Consider the following 14,081-nt stretch of genomic DNA (forward strand, 5'->3'; position numbering starts at 1 on the left):
GTAGGTGGGAAAAAAACTCTGTCATTGAAACAAAGGCTACTGTATTTCTGGGCCATCTACCAATGACACACTCATTTATTATTCTTGAGACCCAGGCCTGTTAGTACTATTCCAACTAGCAATCCATGAAAAAAATGGAGGATGGATTTAAATGAGAAGGATGCCATCTTCCCTTCAACAATATCTGGGCCCTCTAGAGGCCAATAACTTTTTAATTTTCCATCTGCATTGGTAAAGGGTTAGCACTTCCGAATGTGATAACATTTTTTGAAAAATTAGGGGAGCTGCATCTATACAAAGAACGAGGACTCTAGACCCAGAATTACTTACCTGCAGACCATTCATTCATTCATTCATTCATTCATTCATTCAGATATATCTCATATATTCAATCAACATTTATACCTCGTATGTTTAAGCACTTTTGTTAAGCCTTGGGGATTCAATACAGAACTAAAATCTAGTACAGTAAAATTCAGCATAGCCTTTAAGAACTTCAGAAAGCAGAGAGGAAGGCTGCTAAATAAGTAGAAACATTTTAAGGGTAGAAACGAAAAATTGCACCTGATAGAGTTTGACAAATAAGACTTTATTTAAGGCTGTTGCAATAGGGAAGAGATATTGAACTTAATTCTACTGAAACAGGCAGGAGAGTTTCTAAGCTCTGGGACAAACCAATGAAAAAGTACTGGAGGATATTAGTGGCAAAGTTGGTCAACGTAATTAGGTGATGGGTGTTTGGAATTGGTGCTCAGGGAAATTAGGCTCCTCCCCTCCCACAGAGATAGTGATGGGGTGCTATCTTTCTTGATGAGTACATTCAAAGGGTGGTCCCCAAGTCCTTAAAAATACATTGCTGGCTTGTAAACTGGCAAGAGGCTGGGAGAAAATTTTTGTCTCCAGGGGGCAGAGAAAGAATTACAATTTCAAGTATTCTGAAACAAATGTTCTAAGAAAAGGGAAGTCAGGGGCCAATAGGAAGAAACCTGTTCAAAACGTATTCAAGCTGATGGGAAGGAACATGAAGGCTGTCTTGATTAGTACAGAGTAATCAATGCAGTGATGGAATATTTATCTCAAGGAACATACAGGAAGATAATAGTTAAGTTATATAGGCAGTATAAGTTAAGATGACTCACAGTGCCATTTAAAAGTTAAAATAAGAGGCAAGGTGGTGTGGTCAAAAGATTTTAAGGTTTTAAGCCTAACTGTTGCTTGTTATAACAGTGTGTAATATTGGATCAGTAACAGTATGTTTGAGCTACTGCTTTTATCTTTGATGGAGAAATGGCTGTCTGCTCTACCTAATTCATAGGTTGTGAATATCAAATTCAATAATATTTTCCTATTCACCTGGACCCCATTTAAGTAGTACAGCAGCAAATGGATGCAATAAAGAATTGTTAAATTGTCAAAAGATTCTAAACCTAGCCAGTTTAACAAACATAATGTTTTTAGTTTTCAAATAACTAGAAATTCTCTTTTTATATAAACCGTCTCCCCTCAAAATTTTCATTCGGAAATGTATTGCTTTATTTCATTAAACCATCATAATTAGCATACCAAAACTTTTAAAAATAGTATAAAAGAGAAAGCATTTTCATGTTTCAGGTTTTTCTATCAAGAGATTACTACAACATGCCCAAGTGGGGTTTATTTTAGAAATCAAATGGGTTTATGTTAGGGAACTTACTAATATAATTAATAAATCAGAGAAAAATACTATTTTCAAAAGGCTCAGAAAGGTAATTTTATGATATATAACCACCAGTTCTTATTTTTAAATTATGAAAAAATAGGAATGGACAGTTACCTTTGTAATGAAAGGCTATCTATTGAAGTCAACAGAACTTCATACTTAACCTTGAAGCATCAGAGGCATTTCCATTAAAATCAGAAACAAGACTTAGAGGCACTAACACTACTATTAGCGTTGTTCTGGGAGTAGGAACCAATCAATTGAAACAATCAGCAGTTATAAGAGATAGTATCATTAAAAAAAAAAAGAGGGAAATTATGACTCACAACATTCTTAGACAAGTGTAAATTAAGAGATTCTGCAGAAGATAAATTAGAAATATTAAAAGTTTATTAAATAAACTTATTATAAATGTATAAACAATATAGTTTTATATTGTAGCCAAAAAAAATTGCAAAAATAATTTTAAAATGCCACATTCCAAATGACCTAACAATTGAATTATAAAAAGAAACGCAGAGAGACTTTGTGAAAACAATTACAAATCGATAATGAGGATGAAATTAAATGGCTAAACAAAGAGACATAATGTGTTCCTAAATGAGAAGCTAAATATTAGAAAAAATAAATACATTAATTATTTTCATATTAAGTCATTGAGATAATGTTATTCTAAACAGAATGAAGAGAATATTGAACTTGACAAAGTACTTTGCGAAGTAATAAAGTAGTTATAACATCATAAAAGACATCTACATTATTAAAAATATAACCATACATAACTGAATGAAGAAAACTTTTAAAAATTTTCTCCTTTCTTTCTCCTTCCTAGCCCCACGCATTTTCCCAAAGTGTCCAAACAAACAGAGTAGCTTGAGGTATCTGAAGAAGGGCCACCCCATTGCATGTTACAATGTGCTATCAGTAGACAGTTCTTAAAGTAATATGTTACTGGCATAAGAGGTACTACAACACGATTTAAAAAGATTGACTATGACCAATGTGGTAAAAGGAAGATGATTGAATTTGTTAGGCTTAGGGGAGTGCCTGGCTCTCTGTAAGCAGATTGCTGATTGAATCAGAGTGGATTCGTTGTATGGTGCTGGAACAATGGATCCAGAACAAAAATAAACCTAGAGTCTTTTCATACACCATGCCCCCAACTTATTTCACCAGCTTATTTCACTAACAACCACATGGAAATATAGGTAAACACAATTTCAGAATGGAGCTCTTTCTAAGCATAAACTTGGCAGAAGAAATGGTATGGAAAAGTGATTTATTTGACTGAATAAAGGCTACCAATACTTTAAAAGTCAAAGAATTAGAAATAATAAACTAAGGGATATATTCAGAACATATATATTAAATGTAGAAGTATTATTTTTCTATGTAAAGATATGTATTGCTAAAATCAGTTTGAAAAATATCACACCAGTATAAAATTCAGAAAATAAAGAGTAAACTAAAAAATTATCTATAAAAGCAAACATGTAAAAATAGGCTTCTTAATAGTTTATAAGGAAAGTAATAAAATTAAAACAAAATACTCTTTCATCTTCTACATTATGACAAGTAACCAACATAACATCTAGTGCTAGACAGTAGCAAAATGGGAGTTTCTCTTGTACACCAGTAGCTTGGATATAAGAACCTACAGGCTTTCTGGAAGCTTAGTTGACAAATTGTATTAGGAGTTTTAAATAACCTTTAGACTAGAAATTTCATAAATAGGAATTTTTTCAAAATGTGTACATTTAGATTAGATATAATCTAAATATTCACAGATATGAGAAAGGCTATATAAATCACAGTACACCCTTAGAATAGAATATAAAAATATGTAGTCATGTTTTTAGAGAGTTTTAATGAATGGAGGAATGTTTATAAAAGGGAGCTGAACAAACAAAACAATTAGAATGAAATTAGATATGGTAGAAATACAATTTCATATGTTACATATGTAAATGCATAAGCAAAGACATGCCTGAAATCCACTGAAATAGTAATCTTCATTGTGGGTAAACTTTCATTCTTTTTCCTCTAAAGTGTTCTAATTTTTAAAAGTTACCATTACTTCTGTAGTCAGAAAAGAGTCCTAGCAAAACATAAATGTATTGAGGACTGCTAGTGGTTTGTTTATAAAATGGTTGTTGTCATGTTATTCCAACAACAATTGCAAACATCCTGAAAACATTGGGTAGATATTATATAGATTATGAATAATTTTTCTCTATACTCAGACCAACTATAACCCTAATACTAGCCATTCTGCTTCATAAATAACAAAGCAAGCCACACTTTTTCAAAATTAAAAAAAAAATTCCCATTGTTCCAGAGATTATGAAAAATTATGTGTAATATAATCTTAATGCATCCGATAATAAGACAGATAATGCAAATTTATTCTGGGCACTGTAAAACAATGGAAATTTTGCACTTTATATCAAGTATCTTTTTCTAATTAATTTATTTTTTTATTTAATATCAAGCATTAAGTAAAACTTACATTCTGAAAAAGATTACATTGTCAGGAGTCATAAAAATTAAAATATTAGAAAAATAATCAAGATGATAGTTTTTCTGGGACTACCTAAATTCTAAACTCCAGAACTTTACTGATAAAAGGAACAAATCTTATTTATTCACTGCAATATTTTCAGTGAAACTTCCTATCCCCATTAGTTTTATGTATTTATTTCCCCTCATTTTCGTATTAGTGCCTGACCTCATCATCATTTCCTTTGTGCATTAGTCTTTCAGTCAACTTGATAGTTCCCTACAGGATCCACTAACCTGTTCTAAACATAGTGACCACTCATTAAATAAATGGATTTAATTCTATGTTTCATGCACATGCAAAATTATTGCTGAATTTGCATGTTCAATTTTATATTATTTTTCTCTACTAATGGATAATGCCTTTACAGGTATTGTCCATTTAATACCCTGCATGCCTAAGACTCAGTAACTTTCCCTAAATATCTAGCTATGAAATTAAACTATTGAATATTTAATAATGTTTAAATATTAATGTTCTTGGAGGGCAGGAATATATAAAAATGGGATTCATATTTTATTCCCTTAGATAATGGTAGTGAAACAATAATCATTGCATCTCCTGAGCATATAGTTTGCTACAGTGCACAAAACTAAGTAAATGTCCATCATATAGAGCTAGCTAGAGGCCTGAATTATTGGGTGTGAGATGTCAATACAATTTGTATATTAATAGTTCTTTGCTGGATTTCCTAAATTAGGTAACTTACCTTCATTTACTTAATGAAGTAATTAGAGACTGTTATAAGAAAGTTAAAATTATAAATTATTTTTTCTTGTTAATGAAAGAGTTGTGGAATCTAAGAAGGTCTTAATGAAGTGTCAAGAAATATGTGGACTAAGAAAAAGTAGAGATATATAATTTTGCTTAATTGTGTTAAAAATAAATAAGTATTACCAGGATGGAAGAAATCTTGCATGTTCCGCTAAAACAGGAGAAAACAGAAGCAGCAGGAATTATGGCTGAAAAACTCTTTGTATAAATCAGTGGTTTCTGAACTGGTGCAACTGCAACATCAGAAACAAATGGATAGTCCACTGAAGTATGGGAAGAAAGTAGCAGCACTAGCATTTACAAATTTCCTGGAAAAAAAATTAAAGTTAAGCTTTGCCTATATTTTAAATATGAATTGGTACTGGAATCTTCACTGGTTCATCATGTCATATTTCTTATTTTGTGAAGAATCCTGAGGGAAGAGTAGAGGTTGCACAACCTGAAGAAAATGTTTGCTCTCAGCATTTTGCAATGCATTATAATGTGCATGCATCCCATTAGGTGGTTTTATGGATTATATTATCTAGTTTTGACTACAGTAAACTTCTGCAAATGGACACATGATCAAAATAAATTCTGTGAATAACTCTGGATTGAAGATAATATTTGTAAGTACAAGTAAGAAAACAACTCTCCTCCCTACTCCATTAAAAAAAAAAAAAAAAGCTGAAATTTCGGCTTCATGTATAGGTTTTTTACTAGGTACATTCCAAAGCAAGATTAATGAAGATCCAATCAGGTCAGGTAAAAAGGTCAACTGAATTCTTTGAAATTATGAAATTATTAAGAAACTTGGCTGGGTGCGGTGACTCATGCCTGTAATCCCAGCACTTTGGGAGGCCCAGTGGGGTGGATCAGTTGAGGTCAGGAGTTTGAGACCAGCCTGACCAACATGATGAAACCATCTCTACTAAATATACAAAAATTAGCTAGACTTGGTTATGTGTGCTGGTAATCCCAGCTCCTCCAGAGGCTGAGGCAGGAGAATTGCTTGAACCCGGGAGGGGGGAGGTTGCAGCGAGCTGAGATCGAGCCACTGAACTCCAGCCTGGGTGACAGAGTGAGACTCCATCTCAGAAAAAAAAAAAAAAAAAAAAAAAAAGATTTGAACAATATGAACGATACACTTCAATACTCTATTTTTAATAATAAACATTCTATACATATTGTAAATGATATATCATACCTTGAAATATTGGCTAATAATAGTATATTTACACATCTGTATACTTTTTAAAGAAATCAAGTAAATATATAGATTATGGTCATGCATAACTGTTTATTTCATTATTTATATTTATTTTCAAATTAATTAATTAATAATTGCTGATATGGGTACTTCTCAAAGAAGTTTGAAGACCACTGTTAGAGATTGTGAATTTAGCATTATTCTGGATAAGGTGGACCAGGGCTGGGTTAGGCAAAATGGTAGGAGTTAATATAAAGTGAATATTTATCAATATATACCTCAAAAAAGTAAATCTAAGCATTAGATGAGAGTTAGGAAAAGCCTGACAGTGATCTTCAATTATTGACTAATCAATACTCCAGTACTGACCAAAATTTCCATAATATTACTGAATCCCGTTTGAAAGCATAGGAGTGGTGCTATACACTGTTCCAAGGCAAGATTCCCCAGGGCACTTTCGATTAGTAACCTATCTGACAGCTGAGTTCCATGCTCAATTTCTAAATGTAAGTTTTTCCTGCTGAAGTGGATCATCCAAGACTATAATCAGGAGCATGTGTAGACTACCCTTCTAACTGTAAATTAATACTGTCTCCCTTCCTTTAGCCCTGACTGGTGCTATGCTGGATGTTGCAAAGTATTTCAGAATGGCTACTATAGGAGTCTGTATTCCAAGCTTTATTTTAGATCAGAGTAAAGCAAAAAAGATGCATTTGCTCTGTCCTATAGGTTGTACTCTCAGAATAAAATACCCTATTTAGCAAGAGGAGCAGAACCTCTGGGGCAGCAAATAGGCTGTTTTATTCCAAAATGTTAGGCAAAGCTAATGTCTGGGACTATCTCTGGAATCCCTACCACAGTAATGATGAACCCTAGAAATCTGGAGTTTCAGAAAGCCATCATAAGAGGGAAAAACTGGGTCCTTCTTGTGGGAGACTGTAGACTTTCTCCAAAGACAGGAAATTGCTGCTCTACGAATGATGTCACTACTCAATGGAGGTACTCCCTAGCATACTACAGTACTCTGAAATAAGTTGTGGTAACTTTGGAATGCCAGAAAGAAAATAGACACAGAGCTAATTCAGAAGCTGGGAAAAAGTGACCAGACAAAATATGAAGCCTATGCCTGAGGCATTCACCAGATAAAAACAAACAAATGAAAAACACTAAAGCAGATTCATACCAGGCTTATATCTGAAAAGTCACAACTAGACTCATACCTGAAAAGTTACTAAAGTTACTTTTATTGAATTTTGTCTCTAGGAACAAATTGTGCACATCTGGGCAATAAATACCTGGTGATAGATGGTTTAACTCATCTTGGTTAGTATGTCTCACAGGAGAAAAGAAAGTAGCAAGAGTCCACCATAACTAGAGTGTCATGGGAACAAGTTTTCTCTCTTTTTATTTTGAGATGGAGTTTCACTCTTGTTGCCCAGGCTGAAGTGCAATGGTGCGATCTCAGCTCACCGCAGCCTTTGCCTCCTGGGTTCAAGTGATTCTCCTGCCTCAGCCTCCCAAGTAGCTGGGATTATAGGCATGTGCCACTATGTCCGGCTAATTTTGTATTTTTAGTAGAGATGGGTTTCTCCATGTTGGTCAGACTGGTCTCAAACTCCCGACCTTAGGTGATCCGCCGGCTTCGGCCTTCCAAAGTGCTGGTGTTACAGAGGTGAGTCACTGCGCCCAGCCAAATTTTCTCCTTTTATGGATTTTTTGCTAAGATTCATTCAAATTAAATTAGTGCATTTTTAAAAGAGCTTTATTTCTAACAAATTTCTCATATTTAACGTTATAATTTGATAAGCTTTAATTTGGTGTATACATCCATGTAAACATCACCATAAGAGAGGAAACATAGTTATCACTCCTTTGAGGTAAGTATAAGACCCAGGGGGAAGACTTTTTATAATGAGAAGAACATTATGCTGATAATAGATTTTTGAGTAATATTAACTCATACAAGGGATAGAAAAAGTGTAAGAGATGAGAAAATAGAAGTCAAAAGAAAGGTAGGAGGAATAACAGGAGGAGGAAACAAATGATGAGAACAAGTTTTAAAAGGGACAGGGTATAAAAGTAATAAAATCAAATGAATGAAAAATGGTAAATATCCACCAACTTGGCACAGGAAAGTAATTGTGGGAGAGATTTTAATCAAAACTATGAGGGTAAAAATCATAGTGCCAGTGATTTTGTAGCAATGGGAGGTGAGGAGATGGTAATCTTGAATATAGAATACCCTTGTCAGAAACATGGATCGAAAGTTCCAGGAAACTATGGTACTGAGAAAGAGTGTAGGGTCCCTGCAGGTTTAAGGGTTTGCTTGTTTGGTCTGTTTTCTATTTTTGTTAATGGTTGATAGTTGTTTACATATATTGACTTTTAGAGAGAGTAAGTAAGAAGATGGTGAAGATAAAATAGACTCAGGGATAATTAAGAGTGTGAGCAAATGAAAAAGAAAAGAGAGAAGACCCAGATAACAAGTGAAAGAATTATTCAGGTTAAGAAAGAAGGGTCCTCCTTCTAACAAATGATGAAAAACATAGTTGAATATCTATTTGGGGCAATTTTATCTTTTGACTTTTCTTATATCTCTTCTGTTCTGATTTCTCAGTCAATTGGCTAAGCTTGTGTTTTCCTACCCAAATCTCTTTCTCTCTCTCTCTCTTTCTCTTTCTTTCCTTCCTTCCTTCCTTCCTTCCTTCCTTCCTTCCTTCCTTCCTTCCTTCCTTCCTTCCCCTTCCTTTCCTTCCTTTCTCTTCTTTCCTCCCTCCCTCCCTTCATCTCTCTCTTTCTTTCTTTCTTTCTTTCTTTCTTTCTTTCTTTCTTTCTTTCTTTCTTTCTTTCTTTCTTTCTTTCTTTCTTTCTTCCTTCCTTCCTTCCTTCCTTCCTTCCTTCCTTCCTTCCTTCCTTCCTTCCATCCCTCCCTCCCTCCCTCCCTCCCTCCCTCCCTCCCTTCTTTCTCAGATGTTCTTAGTAAATGGTACCACCATCAATTCAGGACAACAATCTAAAAGTCGTCCTCAATTTGTGCCTTTCCTCTACCTTGTATATGCAATCCATCAATATATCCTTCATTGCAACTTTCAAGATACGTTTTGAATGTAATCATTCCTTACTCTCCCTACCACCAACAACCAATTCAAACCATCACTATCTATCTACTGTACTCCTGCTAAAGTTCCTTAATGGGTAGGTTGACCATAGATATAACTTCCTAACCGAAAGAGAGCATTTTCTTTGAAACTGATTAAAAAGATATTTATACTTAAAAGGAGCATTAGAAAAGGCCCAAAGGGCCTAAGAGGAGTGATCATCCCACTAATAAATTCCCGTTTCCATTCTTGTTCCTATGCAGTCTGTTCTTCATATGACTGCAAGAGTAAAGAGTAATCAAATGGTGCCAACATTCCTCCTCACCTATTCCCACCTTCAAACTTTTTGGAGACTTCTATTGGGCATACAGTTAAAAGCAACTCCCACTCAATAATCTGAAAGGCCTTGTATAAGCTGAGGCCTGATCACCTTTTCCAATTCATTTCAGATCTTAGGCCCACTGCCTATCTTTTTCAGAATCTATCAGCCAAATAGCTCTCTTGCCTATTTTATATAGCTCAAAACAAAACAAAACAAACAAACAAAGAACAACAATAAAAAAACAAATTCTGTGATATCTCAGGGCCTTTTCATTTGTTCTTCTTTCAGCTAGGTTGGACTTTTCCTAACTCATTCTATGGGTGGTTGTTTCTGAAGAGTTAAGTCCAAGTTCAAATGTCATCACTTCAGAACATTCCTTCCTCGCCACACAAGTAGCACACTTCTAACCTCCCAGGCACTGTCTACCCTACTACTTGTTTATATTCTTTTTGTCACAACATATAATTATTATGTATTTTTGTTTACTTCTTTGTTATTTATTTTCTTTCACTGATAGGTAATTCCATGAGGTCGAAGTCCATGTCTATCTCAGTCATTATTATGCTCTAGTCAGTGTGTGTATATAGTAACCACCCCCCCAAAACACTTTTTGAGTGAATATGTGGATAACAAATAATTATATTAGCAACAGGGAAATCAGTGATAGAATTCTTAGCTAATGGCCTCTACTTTTTCTGAGAGGTAGAAGAAAAATTAGCCTACAAAAAATCATGAAGCCTAGTTCAAGAATAGACTTAGATTTCAAAAATAGATATATAGACGTTACATATGTACATATCTATTACAGGTACAGATTACATATGTGCATATTACATATGCATGTATCTATTACGTGATAAAGGTAACACTACTGTATAGTGGGGTCGGGGGAAGAATGCTCCTTTTACTAAATTGTGCTGGGTCAATTCTATCCATATGAAAAACTACATCTAGACCTCTACTTTACAACACAGACAAAATCAGTATCAGACAGATTGAAGACATAAATTTGAAGGGAAATATATAGCTATTAGAGGAAAATGTATGATAACATCTTCATGACCTTGAAGAAGGCACAAAGTTGAGATACGGTCACATAAAAATTATAAGTTGGACTATACTAAAATTAAGAACTTGTGCACCTCAAAAGATTACACTAATAAAATGGGAAAAATATTCACTGTATATATGTCCAAATTATATGTAGAAGTCCCTAAGATCAATAAGAAAAAGATGACTAAGTAGTAATAGAAAGAATCTTGAACAGACTCATCACAAAACAAGATATCCTAATAAAACCATGAAAAGGTACTCAATTACAGTCGTCTGAGAAACCAAGTAAAATATGCTGAGTTTTTAACACAAAGTGAAAATTAAAAGTGATGATACTACACATTCTCCAGCATAGCTGAAATGAAAAAGACAAATACCAAGAGTGGAGCAACCAGAACCCTTTCACACTGTGTGCTATGGTCTGAATGTGTTTCCCCAAATTCATGTGTTGGAAACTTAATCTACAATGCAATAGTATTGGAACGTGGGGCCTTTTGGGAGGTGTGTAGGTCATTAGGGCTCTGCCCTCATGAATGTATTAATGCTGTTATTAAAAGGGCTTGTAGGAGTGGGTTTGCCCTCTGTGGCTCTTCTGCCTTTGAGGACAAAGCAATAAGGCCCTCACCACATGCTGGTGCCATGATATTGGACTTCTCAACCTCTAGAACTGTGAGAAATAAATTCCCATTTTTTAATATAAATAACCTAGCATCAAATATGTCGTTATAGCAGCACAAAATGGACTGAGACACTATGTGATATAGTTTGGATATTTATCCCAACACAAATCTCCTGTTGAAATGTAATCCCCAGTGTTGGAGGTAGGGCCTCATGGAAGGTGTGTGGATCATGGGGGTGGACCCCTCAGGGCTTAGTGCCATCCTCATGATAGCGAGTGAGTTTTCATGAGATCTGATTATTTGAAGTGTATGGCGCTTCCCTCCCACACTCTCTCTCCCTTGCTTTCTTGCTTTCACCACGTGAAGTGCCTGCTTCTGCTTTGCCTGCTGCAATGAGTAAAAGCTCCCTGGGGCCTCTCCAGAAGGTGAGCAGATGCTGGCGCCATGCTTCCTGTACAACCTACATAACTGTGAGCCAATTAAACCTCTCTTCTTTATTAATTAGCCAGTCTTACATATTTCTTTATATCAACCCAAGAATGGCCTACTACTTTGTGCAAAACTATAAAACGTTACACCTGCTATGGAAAGTGGGTGTTCTTTTTTTTTTTTAACAACTAGTATAGCTGAACATATGTAGGAAATATGATCTAACAATTAGATACCTAAGTATAATTTTACTCCTAAGTATACATCTGTCAGAAATGTACAAGTATTGCAACAAAAGACATGTACTAGAATTTTTATAGCAGCACTATTTTTAATACCTCCAAACTGGACACATACCAAATGTCTGTCTATAGTATAATAGAGAAATATACTATGGTGTATTCATAAAATGGAATTCTACGCAGCATTGATAATTACAAACTATACTCAACAACATTGAAGAACCTCAGGAACATAATGTTGAACTAAAGAAGCCATAGACAAAAGAGTACGCACTATATGATTAAAAAGGAAGAGAAGAAAGGGAAAAAGAGAAAATGCAAAATAACCTGTACTGTTTGAAGTCAGGAGAAGAAGCCTGGGGGCATGGCAGAACTCTGGGTTGCTGATAATGTTTGGTTTCCTGGTTAGGGTACAGGCTTACACAGCATATTAAGTTTTTGCAAACCCATAAAGCTATATACCTTTATGCACTTTTCATTATGTCATGTTGTACTTTAATAAAAAATAACCTTAAAGCTTATGTAGTTGTGGCAGGATATAAGGATTGAGCATACCTGTAATAGCTAATGTTTAAGGGAGCTAACTAGGAGGCTTGCCAAGCAGTGTATGGTGCCAGGCTGAGGTCAGAGGCTTGGAAACTATTGTACATAGCTATGCAATGACCTCCAATCTCATTTTGGCAGTTGTGGTACACATGTAGAGAAGGTAGACTGTTACAGATCCAGGTGGAAGTTTTTTCAGGGTGGAGGTGGCAGAAGGTTATAGGGGAAAGTAAGTTCACGTTGTTAACAAGGGATGCATTCATGTTAGTGAGTCTAGACTGGATAAGAAGACAAAATGAGTTTATTTGCACACTGAGGAAAGGTAGGAGATACAGAACTAGAAATTGTATGGCTTTGAATTGTAGTAGGAGTAAATAAGTGAGAAAATGAAGGGATAAGTGGTAGGATAGTACAAATGGGAATTTACAGCTGAAAACTTCAGAAATGGAACAGTTCTAGGTAATCACAAGGTCCAATGTGGAGTTATGGGTTTGGTGGGCGGGGGAAAAGTGGATATGAAGGTTATCAGAGTTGAAAAGCTCAGTAAACTATAAACCAAACAAGTGAACTGGTCTTCTGCATAGGCATTGAACTAATCAGAATATTGAAAAAATTTTGAGTGGAGGGGAAAGTCATGCACATGGTACTGAATTATTTGATAAATGTGAAGAAATGACTTGGAGGCTCATGCATGTCTCTTTAGAGCCAAATGGCATCCTATGAAAGGAGGTCAGATGCGCACAATGAGGTGGAAGAGTAAAAGTTGTTAAGGAACTAGATGGGGTAGAGTTGGGGACTAGCAGCATGTTGACACCTTTCCTGGGGCATGAATTCCCTGTTCTGGTGACTAGCATTCTCCATTTCAGACAGCTGGGAAGTCAGTGGAGGAGAAAGAGAAAATTTTCAGTAAAAACAAGGACTGGGAAAAATATCTGATAAAGAAATGCATATGTAAAAGTGAGTTGTTTTGTTTTGCTTTGTTTGCTTTATTATGAAACAGTCATTTTAGAAGGAATCAGTAAAGATTTTGGAGGAGAATATCGGTAAAAGCTAAGTGGGGTAAGTAAATCACATAGCTATACCGAAATGAGAGTGATGGGATACATTCTATGTTCTGATTAAGGGTGAAAAGAATGTTAAGTATGGCGATATTGCTGTATCTCCAAGTTCCAAGTATTTCTATTGTTTAGTTCAACAGTCCCCAACCTTGGCACCAGGGACTGGTTTTATGGAAGACAGTTTTTCCATGGATTGGAGTAGGGATGGTTTTGAGATGATTCAAGCACATGACATTTATTGTGCTCTTTATTTCCATTATTATTACATTATAATATATAATAAAATAATTATATGACTTGCCATAATGTAGAATCAGTGGGAGCCCTGAGCTTTCTTTCCTGCAACTAGATGGTCTCATCTGGGGATGATGGGAGACAGTGACAGAACATCAGGCTTTAGATTCTCATAAGGAGCACACAACCTAGATCCCCCACATGCGCATTTCACAATAGGGTTTGTGCTTCTACGAGAATCTAATGTCACTGCTGATCTG

At 35.2% G+C, this 14,081-nt stretch overlaps 1 long non-coding RNA gene across 1 annotated transcript in view; it reads left to right on the forward strand.

Annotated features, from left to right (window-relative positions):
- LOC139363116 (uncharacterized) overlaps window positions 1-14,081 on the forward strand; it is a 95,287-nt gene that overhangs the window by 61,592 nt on the left and 19,614 nt on the right. The gene's annotated exons all lie outside the window — the stretch shown is intronic.

This window comes from Macaca nemestrina, chromosome 5, assembly GCF_043159975.1.
Source record: "Macaca nemestrina isolate mMacNem1 chromosome 5, mMacNem.hap1, whole genome shotgun sequence".
In the NCBI taxonomy this organism is placed as follows: domain Eukaryota; kingdom Metazoa; phylum Chordata; class Mammalia; order Primates; family Cercopithecidae; genus Macaca; species Macaca nemestrina.